Here is a 12,572-nt window from a genome sequence, read left to right on the forward strand (position 1 = left end):
TAAATTAAACTGTCTCTATCGATAATGTTTGACAAATAATTCACTGAAAGCTATTATTTGCTTAATCACCTAATATACCGACCCTCGATGCGTTCTAGGTAAATTAGGTTTTAACGTTACTAATATGTCACATTCGATAGGGTTTTAGGGTTGGTACGTTTTACCAAACTCATTTCCTTGTTTAGTGCATTTTAATGCAACTTGCTGGATTCCGGTATACTAGTTTGACCTAGCCGGACGACCTAGTTTCCTCGGTTTTCGAGTTTCGGTCAAAACTACAAACTTGTAGATCTATGTCTTATGGAACGCGGGGCAAAATTTTAGGTCATTCTGAGTTAAGTAGACCAAGTTATGGTCATTATACTACTGCTGGTTAAATGGCATCAAATTAGGTCAATCTTAGGTCAATTTGGTAAACTTCTGTTCGGCCAATTTTTGGACCCGAACTTTTGCAAGCTGTTGGACTTGCTTATGGTCATTTCTGGGCTTTGGTATCTTCATAAGACTTGTAGGTATGGATCTTAACTATTCATGGTTAAAATTTCAGGTCAATTGGACCTGTTTTGAGTGAGTTATGGCCTAAACACTAACTGCTGCCAATTGGTCAGTTTTTAGGTTTCAATTGCACCTAATCCGAATTGGTCATTTTTTTATGTCACCTTGCAAGTAGAATTTTGGTATGTTTTCTCAATGAAAGTTGGCACATTTTGTGCCTAGTTTCACCTCCAATTGGTCTCATACCAATTGGAGTCACAACTTTACACTTATAACCTAATTTATACACTGCATTCATCAATCACACAACCTGCACACAATTTGCACTTCCAATTTGGCAATCCTCCTTCTTCCAAACTCCAAATAAGTATACATGGCACTTCTAATACTCATTAAATAGTCTCAATTTCATCAAGTCATCATCAAAATTTCATCATAATTAAACAACCCCAATTTAACATTAAAACCCTAATAATTTTTCAATTTCAATTATACATACAATTCAACCTATATACATGTCTATATTCACTCTCAAGCATCATTCAGCAAGTTTAATCATTCAAAACCATCTAAACCTAGCTCTCCTCAAGGCTACCAGAAATTAGAAGGAGTGTAGACTGATCATTTCTCTTAAATTTCAAGAGAATTCAACTCACCTCATGAAGCTCATCAACTTTAAAGAAGGAAGGGTGGGGGTTCTTTGCACTTACCTCCACTATTTCCTCTCCTAATGGCTGCCCAAGGATTTTTCTTGATGTGAGGATAAACTTTCGTGAAGGGACTTGTTGGATTTATGGCATGAAAGGGGAGAGATTAAGCTTTGCATGAAAGTTGGCTATGGAAGTTTGGAGAGAGAAATTTGAATTCGGCAATGGGTTTCAAAGGTTGAAAAAGGTGACTTGGTTAGTGGAAATTCTGTCCACTTAATGAGTTTAAATAATCCATAGTGCTCCACTAACATAATTAACATTTAAATAATCTAATTTTTTAATTATTCCACATTTTACCCTTAATTCCTCTTAATTACTCCACACATTTGACTTCAATTTTTTTTTTTTTTGCATTATTAAATTTTTAACACTACTAATTTTTCATGGACAATTAAGTCAAAAGTCAACTCGGGGTATCAATTGACCAAAATGCCCTTATTCGGTTTGTATTTCGAAATTTTTAGTGTTACCGATTAAATCCTTGACCCATCGATTTCTAAATTTTCATTTTTATTTATATTGACTTACTAATTTTTCTTTGACATTTTCCAAGTGTAATATTATTTATTTTTAATGGACATTTAGGTCAAAAGACAACTCGGGATGTCAAATGACCACAATGCCCCTGTTCGGGTTGCATTCCTGATTTTTCGGTAACACCGGGTTTTGTCTGTTTTTCGATTTCTCACTTTTCTTCGCACTAATTAATTAATTTTTCTTTGATATTTCTAATGATATTTATACTTCAATAAATATTTATTTGAGTCCTAAAAATATTTTCCGTGGTTCCCATGATCCGGAGCTAGTCAACGGTCCACGCCGTGACTTCCTAAGGCTGATCACCCATCGCTAGGGTTCTCGACTCGCTTAACTTGGTTACATTTCTTTGCTATTATTTTTCCTTTGTTTTTCTTGTATTTTCTTTTCTTGTATTTCATTATTTTATGCCTCCTCACTCATAATGAAGTGTAGTTCTAGGCATCCTAGCTGTCCGACAAAGATCGGTCACCGAATAAAGAGAACGCACTACCAACTTAGGGTGTTACAATTCTCCCCTTAAATAAATTTCGTCTCGAAATTTTACCTGTATTAGTCTCTCAACAATGTGTGGTGCTGTCTCCTCATATCCTCTTCACGTTCCCAAGTAGCTTCCTGGCCTGAATGATGGTTCCACAGCACTTTAACCAGGTGTATCTGTTTATTCCTCAGCTGCTTCACCTCATAAGCCAGAATTTTTATGGGTTCTTCCTCGTATGAGAAGTCTGGATTTACTTCAATCTCTTCAACTAATAGTACATGAGATGGGTCTGATCTGTACGTCCTTAACATGGACACATGGAAGACATTGTGTATCCTTGCTAACTCTGGAGGTAATGCCAACCAATATGCCAAAGGACCCACTCTTTCCAGAACCTCATATGGTCAGATGAAATGAGGACTCAGTTTCCCCTTTCTGCCAAATCTCATAATCCTCTTCCAAGGAGAAACTTTGAGGAATACCTTATCACCCACTGCATATTCAATATCTCTTCTTTTCAAATCAACATATGACTTCTGACGGTCTGATGCAGCTTTGAGTCTATCTCTAATCAATCTAATCTTTTCCTCTGTCTGCTGGATAATTTTTGGCCCAATCATCTTCCTTTCACCTACTTCATCCCAACATAAAGGAGTTCTGCACTTTCTGCCATACAAAACTTCATATGGAGGCATCCTAATGCTTGATTGGTAGCTGTTGTTATAAGCAAACTCAATCAAAGGCAAGTGTGTATCCCAACTACCTTCAAATTCAATCACACAAGCCCGTAGCATATCCTCCAATATCTGAATGACCCTTTCAGACTGGCCATCTGTCTGTGGGTGGAATGCTGTGCTAAAGTTCAATCTAGTTCCTAGGGCTCTCTAAAGACTACCCCAGAATCTAGAAGTGAACCTAGGATCTCTGTCAGATACAATTGATACTGGCACTCCATGCAGTTTTACAATCTCATATATGTACAATCTGGCCAATCTTTCCAGGCTATAGTCCATCCGGACTAGCAAAAAGTGAGCAGACTTGGTTAGTCTATCAATTATAACCCATACTGCATCATGACTATTCTGTGTCCTCGGAAGTCTCATCACAACATCCATAGTTATCTGTTCCCTTACTATGTTTCATAGGGTGCCACTCGTATGCTAGCTTGACACTTATTAATGTATACAAATTCTGTTGCTGGGATGTATCTGTCCCATCTCCTCTCGGATTCAATGACACAAGTTCTCGATATATTCTTGAGGGCTTATCACATTTTACAGGTTATTATTATCATTTCATTTCATTATTTATAGGAACTCAATGAGTTTCCGAATTTACCTGAATTACTTGTTTTAATTGTCCATCTGTCTGAGGATGATACGTTGTACTGATATCTCTAAGCTTATAGCAATTACTGTGGTACAGGTAGTTCACATTATTGTAACCGAGTTACTGACTCCAGCTACCTTACAAGTGTAGTCTTTCGACAGGCTAGTTCTGAAGTTTTAAATTTCTGACTAAAATTTTCACATTTATTTCCAGTAATAGTACCCTATTCGGGTGCAATTGTATCAATTTATAGATTACTTACAAATATTCTTACTTTATTGTACCACGAGGAAGCACGTAGCTTTACACAATAATCCCGTGTTGGTACTGAAATCTGCAGTTTACAATACAAACATCGAGAACATTACATAGTCACTACGTTATAACCTCATGGACTAGGTTTTCTAACATCTTATCTTCCTCGAATCCACTAATATCCCAAACCGATTCTGATTACAATTTCCTTTGACAATTACTAACAGTAACATCTTTGCCCTCATCTAGAGCAATTCTATTACTGTAACTTACTTTTAGGTCCTCTTGCCTTACATTAAGTAGGCTCGCCAATTAGCTTTATAATTTACGGTATGTTAGAAAATACTTTTAGCTAACAATTCTTCCAAAATTAATGTCAATCATACTTGTTATTGTAGTTATTATCCTAAAGGACTAATCACTAATACATCAAAATTCATTTCCATGTAAAGGAATAACAACAGAACATATAGTTCTGACACTAACACACAACTAAGTAGTGTTGGGATCAAATAATAACTAATTGTTTCTTTCAAAAATTAAGAACTTACCAGCAGCTACATCTGAAGTTTCTGCTCCTTTTACTTGGTGCATAGTGGACTCTCCGACTGGTGCGCTACTATATTCGGGTTGATTCACTGTGTTATAGTGGTGAGGAGTACCAACTCTATTTCTATCTTGACTCTGACTGACGGTCTGTGAACTCCGGAGAGCAGATCGAGGTGGTTTAGCACAATCTTTAGCAAAGTGTCCAAGTTTTCCACAATTGTAACAGGCTCCAGAGGCCTTACGACAAATTCCTCCATGATATCTTCTACAAGTTTCACATTGGCGGGAAGGGTAGGAACTTCTAGTTGTTCGACGACTAGATCTTAGTGGTCTCTGCCCTGATGATCCGCCTCTATCATATTTCTGAGCTCGGGTTTCCTCAAATTCTTTTCTCTTCCCCAAATTACTGTTCGAACTCTGACCCATAGGTTTCTCCCTCTTTTCCATTTCACACCGCCTTGTGGGGTTGGGTCCAGATTGGGCTTGGGCTGACAGATTATCAGCCAGTTGTTGAAAGAAAGTGGCCATTTGCTGGGCCATTTGTGCAGTAATTTATACTGGTAAAGCTGGTACAGTCAGGCCTTCGACATTTTGTGGAACTAGGGCCTCAACTTGTTCTTCTGCCATCGCAGACTGTTCTATTATCTCATTCTTCTCTTCCATTTTTTTCACAGAATTTTCTATTCCTGTACAACCAACACAAGGAGATTCCTCTCCATTAGTTCACATTTATGATGTAAATGTACTATATGTATCAAACATTTGAGCAGTTATAGTTCTGACAAAAAGATTTCAAATTCACAGTTCGAAATTCACTTTAAAACCATTGCTCTGATACCACTTAAACATGTCACACCCTACCCCTCTATAAGGCATGACATGATCCCGTAGTATACCTAATGAATTATCAACTTCGTCTACTGATAACCCATTAAATACACTACAAGGGATTTTAAAAACTTTTCTTACTTTTTTCACAGTAGTGAGCACTATTTATAGGTGTTAAAAACTTTTGTGAACTGAAGTGATAGAACTAACACATTTGACTTATTTGGAATTTCTGTAAAAATTTTGGAAATCTGAATACTCATCAAATTCCAAAACTCAAAATATTCATTGCCAATAATGTAAATCATTTGTATAAATGACTTTGATCACAAAATTCAATTTATCAAATCATGACTAACCATTTAAGTAATTCCAACAAAATCAATTACACATAAACCATAATTGAAATCACAATTCTTTACCATTCAAAAGCCATTCTGTATCTCAAAAATCATTATGTATCTCAAAAATCAATCTTTATCTCAAAAACCATCTTGTCAGATCTCAAAACCATGTTCAGCTCAAAAACCATGCTGTATCTCACAAATCATTCTTTATCTCACTAACTATGCAAGACTAATCCGATAGGGCCATCTTCGATGTGATTCTAACTCCCTACGGTCGGGGAGGTCGAATCAGATTCTAACTCCCTATGGTCGAGGAGGTCGAATCATCGTGCACAGTACCATCACAATAATGAATCTTCCGCAAGGGCCATAACGATAAAATAAACTTAGATCTAACCTCAAATCAGAGGAAAATCTAAGCCTGTGCACGTACCATGGTAATCAAAACACAACTAACTCTATTGTGTTCTCAACAAATGAGAGAGACGGGTAATAACCTAGTCAAGCATCTATAGTGAGATATAAAACAATATCACAATCCTTTTAGTGAGCATAAATCACAATATAATTCGATTCAAATTCAATTGCAATATCCAATAATTTTTATGCTCATCACAATTCAAATCATAAATTTGCATTTCTCCATGAAAATTACCATCACAATTCAAAACATGTTCTATCACAATTTTTCAAAACATAATTTATTCAATCCATACCAATGCTTAATACTTGTGGAAATACCATTTCACAAAGCTAAATTCATACATACTATAACAATTTTCAATAATCATTGAATTAAATCCAATGCTTGTTAAACATAATACATAAGAAAAGTATGTCATTTAATCCTATGAAATATTCAAACAAAATCAGTTAAAAACTAGTTGTGCACAAACCTCTGATAACTGTCTCTTGGTCTTGACTCAGTGTTTCCTTCCCTTTTCCTGAGTCTTTGCTAACTGAGAAACACAATTTGAAGTGTTTCAGTACTAAATTAAACTGTCTCTATCGATAATGTTGGACAAATAATTTACTGAAAGCTATTATTTGCTTAATCACCTAATATACCGACCCTCAATGCGTTCTAGGTAAATTAGGTTTTAACGTTACTAATATGTCACATTCGATAGGGTTTTAGGGTTGGTACGTTTTACCAAACTCATTTCCTTGTTTAGTGCATTTTAATGCAACTTGCTGGATTTCGGTATACTAGTTTGACCTAGCCAGACGACCTAGTTCCCTCAGTTTTCGAGTTTCGGTCAAAACTACAAACTTGTAGATCTATGTCTTATGGAACGCGGGCCAAAATTTTAGGTCATTCTGAGTTAAGTAGACCAAGTTATGGTCATTATACTATTGCTGGTCAAATGGCATCAAATTAGGTCAATTTTAGGTCAATTTGGTCAACTTTGGTTCGGCCAGTTTTTGGATCCGAACTTGTGCAAGCTGTTTGACTTGCTTATGGTCATTTCTGGGCTTTGGTGTCTTCATAAGACTTGTAGGTATGGATCTTAACTATTCATGGTTAAAATTTCAGGTCAATTGGACCTGTTTTGAGTGAGTTATGGCCTAAACACTAACTGCTACCCAATTGGTCAGTTTTCAGGTTTCAATTGCACCTAATCCGAATTGGTCATTTTTTTATGTCACCTTGCAAGTAGAATTTTGGTATGTTTTCTCAATGAAAGTTGGCACATTTTGTGCCTAGTTTCACCTCTAATTGGTCTCATACCAATTGGAGTCACAACTTTACACTTATAACCTAATTTATACACTGCATTCATCAATCACACAACCTGCACACAATTTGCACTTCCAATTTGGCAATCCTCCTTCTTCCAAACTCCAAATAAGCATACATGGCACTTCTAATACTCATTAAATAGTCTCAATTTCATCAAGTCATCATCAAAATTTCATCATAATTAAACAGCCCCAATTTAACATTAAAACCCTAATAATTTTTCAATTTCAATTATACATACAATTCAACCTATATACATGTCTATATTCACTCTCAAGCATCATTCAGCAAGTTTAATCATTCAAAACCATCTAAACCTAGCTCTCCTCAAGGCTACCAGAAATTAGAAAGAGTGTAGACTTATCATTTCTCTTAAATTTCAAGAGAATTCAACTCACCTCATGAAGCTCATCAACTTTAAAGAAGGAAGGGTGGGGGTTCTTTGCACTTACCTCATATGTGTGACCCTTGCTGCCCTTGACAACTCCACTATTTCCTCTCCTAATGGCTGCCCAAGGATTGTTCTTGATGTGAGGATAAACTTTCATGAAGGGACTTGTTGGATTTATGGCATGAAAGGGGAGAGATTAAGCTTTGCATGAAAGTTGGCTATGGAAGTTTGGAGAGAGAAATTTGAATTCGGCAATGGGTTTCAAAGGTTGAAGAAGGTGACTTGGTTAGTGGAAATTCTGTCCACTTAATGAGTTTAAATAATCCATAGTGCTCCACTAACATAATTAACATTTAAATAATCTAATTTTTTAATTATTCCACATTTTACCCTTAATTCCTCTTAATTACTCCACACATTTGACTTCAATTTTTTTTTGCATTATTAAATTTTTAACACTACTAATTTTTCATGGACAATTAAGTCAAAAGTCAACTCGGGGTATCAATTGACCAAAATGCCCTTATTCGGTTTGTATTTCGAAATTTTTAGTGTTACCGATTAAATCCTTGACCAATCGATTCTAAATTTTCATTTTTATTTATATTGACTTACTAATTTTTCTTTGACATTTTTCAAGTGTAATATTATTTATTTTTAATGGACATTTAGGTCAAAAGACAACTCGGGATGTCAAATGACCACAATGCCCCTGTTTGGGTTGCATTCCCGATTTTTCGGTAACACCGGGTTTTGTCCGTTTTTCGATTTCTCACTTTTCTTTGCACTAATTAATTAATTTTTCTTTTGATATTTCTAATGATATTTATACTTCAATAAATATTTATTTGAGTCCTAAAAATATTTTCCAGGGTTCCCCGCAGTCCAGGGCTAGTCAACGGTCCACGCCGTGACTTCCCGGTGCGGTCACCCATCGCTAGGGTTCTCGACTCGCTTAACTTGGTTACATTTCTTTGCTATTATTTTTCCTTTGTTTTTCTTGTATTTTCTTTTCTTGTATTTCATTATTTTATGTCTCCTCACTCATAACGAAGTGTAGTTCTAGGCATCCTAGCTGTCCGGACAGCACTGGTCACCGGAACAGCAGAACGCACTATCGAACTTAGGGGTATTACAAGTTGTATTTACCGATAAAATATTTCAAATTCACAGTTCAAAATTTATTTTAAAACCTTCGCTCTGATACCACTAAAACATGTCATACCTTACCCCTCTGTAAGGCACAACATGATCCCGTAAAATACCTAATGAACTACCGAACTTCACCTACCGATAACTTATTAAGTACCTTACAAGGGATTTCAAAACCATTTTCTTACTTTTTTGGAAGTGGTGAGCATTTTGATAGGAATTAAAAACATTTAATTGAAGTTGCAAAACTAGTTAAAATTTTTATCCATTTTTATTTATCCGTAAATTTTATAAAAATTTTGGCAGAATGCCGTCTGTGTTTTGAGAAAACAGCTCTTCAAATACCTAAAAAAAAAACTTCCAATAAGTATTTCCACAACTCCCAACCTCCAAATAATCTCAATTCAACTCAAAATTTTTAGATCAAACCATTTCAAAATAATGCCATTAACATTGCATTCAGTAAAGCTAATTTACATTCACAAGTTTAATTTACAGATATAAAATCCAATAATAATACTATTACAGTTTATAAATACAACTGCTCAACTTTACATTAATACATATGAACAATGTTTATTTACATCAAACTAAATTACGTTGGGTATAAAATAATACTCGTACAAAAATATCAGCGAAGTCCCAACAATCAGTAGCTAACTTTACGGGTTTTTCCTTGTCTTTATCTGCGACGGCAAAGAAAGCTATCGCTGAGTATAAAAATACTCAGTGGTACACAATAAAATATAAAATGCGTAATATAAAACATTTATGAACAATTCATAATTCAAAAATCTCACAATCACATTTTACAATTTTTTAAATCATATTTATAGCAAATCATAATTTAAATATTTCACAATTTTTAAAACTTAATATAACACGAATTTGATCAAACCATTTAATAATCATAATGTTGCCAATCAATAACACAACTTAGGACATGACACAAAATTTTCAAACATGCCGTGTGTACATCACGACAAGGCAAACTCATCCCACTAATCGAAATCAATGAGGGAGGTGACTAGCTAGCTAATGAGTACTCATCCAAACTCACCCCTCAAACTGGGAAGCCAGAGAGGGAGGAAAGTGATCAAATATCAAACTCAACCCCACCAGTGGAGGAAGAACATATTAATATTGCCATGCCAAGTATGAATCAAAAACAATTTAAATCAAGTTATTCAAATATTTTATGCAATTCACAAATCATATTTCATTCCAAACTTTTTATTTACAAAGTGGGCAACACACTATTTTTCAAATAATATTTTCAAAGCCATAATAATCAAAATTACTCACAACATTTATTTCAAGAATTGTCAAGTAGAAACAAAGAATTTTAAGTTTGTTGTGCAAAAACCTGACGTGAGTCGCCTCTAGGCCTTGACTCAGTCCCTTAGACCTTCCTGGTCTTTTTCAGTTAAAACCCAAAATTTATAATGTTTCAGTATCTTATCTCACAATAATTCCAATAATTAATTTATATATGTTCAATTCTAGCTCTAATATGCTTAAATTTACATTCTTTAAAATTTTCATATTGAGGTTATTATTCATGATACTATTCAAGTCAAAATATTGACTTTCTTATGCTTAATAGGTATGGAAAATCCAATTATACCCACATACCACATTTTGGTCACCTAACTTGTTGATTTTAGTCATTTTCTCAAAACTTAAGTCTTTTAGGCAAACTTTCAAATTTTCAGTTTTGGAGACCTATTTTGCACTGTTCCATTGGTCATATTGCTGTTAGAATTTGGCAAAGTTTTCCTCATAGAAATTGTTCCTTATTGTTTTAACTTTATTTCTCTTTGTGAATCACTTCATTTGGAGATTTTTAGCTCAAGTTATAGCCATTTGAACATAGCTGGTCGGATTGGCCTAACCCAGATTTTCTGGGCACCAAAATTGGTTCTGGCAGTTTTAGGTCACCAAATTTTGGGTGACTAAATGACTTGGTTAAGTGTATAATTTAGGTTTATGTTCTTCATGAAAGTTGTAGGTCTATATCTCAGCTTTCTACTAGTAAAATTTTAGGTCATTTAGACCTGCCTAACCCAAGCTATGGCCAAATGAACAGAGATTATCTTCATTTGATCATTTTTGTGCAGGGCAGAACACTCAATTCCGGATTTGATCAATTTGTTCACTAAGTTTTAGTCACTTTCTAGGCATGATTCCTGAATGAAAAATGTGTCATTTTGTGTCTAGTTTCATTCTCAATTGGCCTCACACCAATTGGGTTGGTAAATTTTTAGTTTTGGTCCCTAAAATGGACCTTGGTTCTGCTGCCTATAGAATGTCCCTAAGCAATCCGAATTTAAACCTAATTCTAACACTTCCAACATACCACAATTAGTCACATATGACCATTTTTCAGCTCAAACAAGGTCAAACGCACCATTTGACCAATTCTCTAAGTTTTGTCTCCCAAACCCTAGGTGCCAAAACCCTAACTCACTTGATTTGTTACATTTAATTAGTTCCAAACATACAAACACCATTTCTCAACTCATTCAAGCTTTCTAACATATTTAATTCAATCAAATACATGAAAATCACTCCTCTACATAGGATGGCCAAAATTTACATATAGTCCTCCAACAATTATTTTCTTTTCCATTTTTCATAATTTCTAAGTTTATTCAACTATAAACACAATAATTCAACTAGAAATTCAAAGTTTAGCTTACTAACCTTCTCTTTGAAATTCAACCACCCAAATCCTTCCTTTTCTTCTTTTCTTTTCTTGCTCAAACTCCTTTTTAAGTGGCCCAAACAAAGTTTAATTATGAAACTTGCAATTTCTATGGCTAAATTTTTGGTTTAGAAAGCTTTAAAACAAGCTTTCATGGTGGGATTAATGGAAGAGATGAGAGAGAGAAGAGAGTGAGGCGGCACATTTTTTAGAAGAAGACCAAAATGGCTTTTTTTCTTTTAATTTATTATTTTTATGTATATTTATCCCAACATTGACTTAGTCAATTAAATTAATTAAAGAATAATTAATTGTGACCTCATTTTGGCATCATTATGATGATGTCATCAATTGTTTTAACTTTCATTTTTTTTTCTTTTCCTTTATGCATTTTTAATCTAACTTAATCCACAATTATCCAATGAAAATTTCAAATTTTTAGTTATTAAATTTATTGCATCATGCATGATGTAATAAACATTTTCATTTTTTTCAACTTTTTTCTTTTCCCCCCCTTTTTTTTCTTTTTCATTTATTTTTCTATTAATTCTTTAATTTAATTCTTAATCCCAAAATTTTCTTTTCCCAAATTTTATTTGACAGTCGGGTCAGGAGTCAGCTCCAGGGGTCAATTGATCAAATTGCCCCTCGCCGGTTCGACCCGATTTGTAAATAATTCAATATTTCTTTTGGATCCCTGACCTAATTATTTGACCGGCTTAACAATTCTTTTTCGTGATTTTCTCTTTTCCACTGTGTTCGCAATAGTCCTAAGGACCGCAGCGTCACATTTTATGATTCAAAATTTGAGTTTAAATCGACCTCGCAGTCCTTCCCGAGAAGGTCACCCATCGCTATGACTCTCGGCTCACTTAACTTTTTATGTTCTGTTTTTCTTATTTATACTTAACTATTTGACAATTACTAATTATTTGTATTTAAGGCTTCTCTAGGTGTCTTAAACATAGTTCTAATCCTCTTAATTGTCCAGACCGACACTGATCTCCGGAACAGTGTAATTTACCAGGCTTTGCAAATAGGGGTGTT

This window comes from Hevea brasiliensis, chromosome 11 (genome assembly GCF_030052815.1).
Source record: "Hevea brasiliensis isolate MT/VB/25A 57/8 chromosome 11, ASM3005281v1, whole genome shotgun sequence".
NCBI classification, from domain to species: Eukaryota; Viridiplantae; Streptophyta; class Magnoliopsida; order Malpighiales; family Euphorbiaceae; genus Hevea; species Hevea brasiliensis.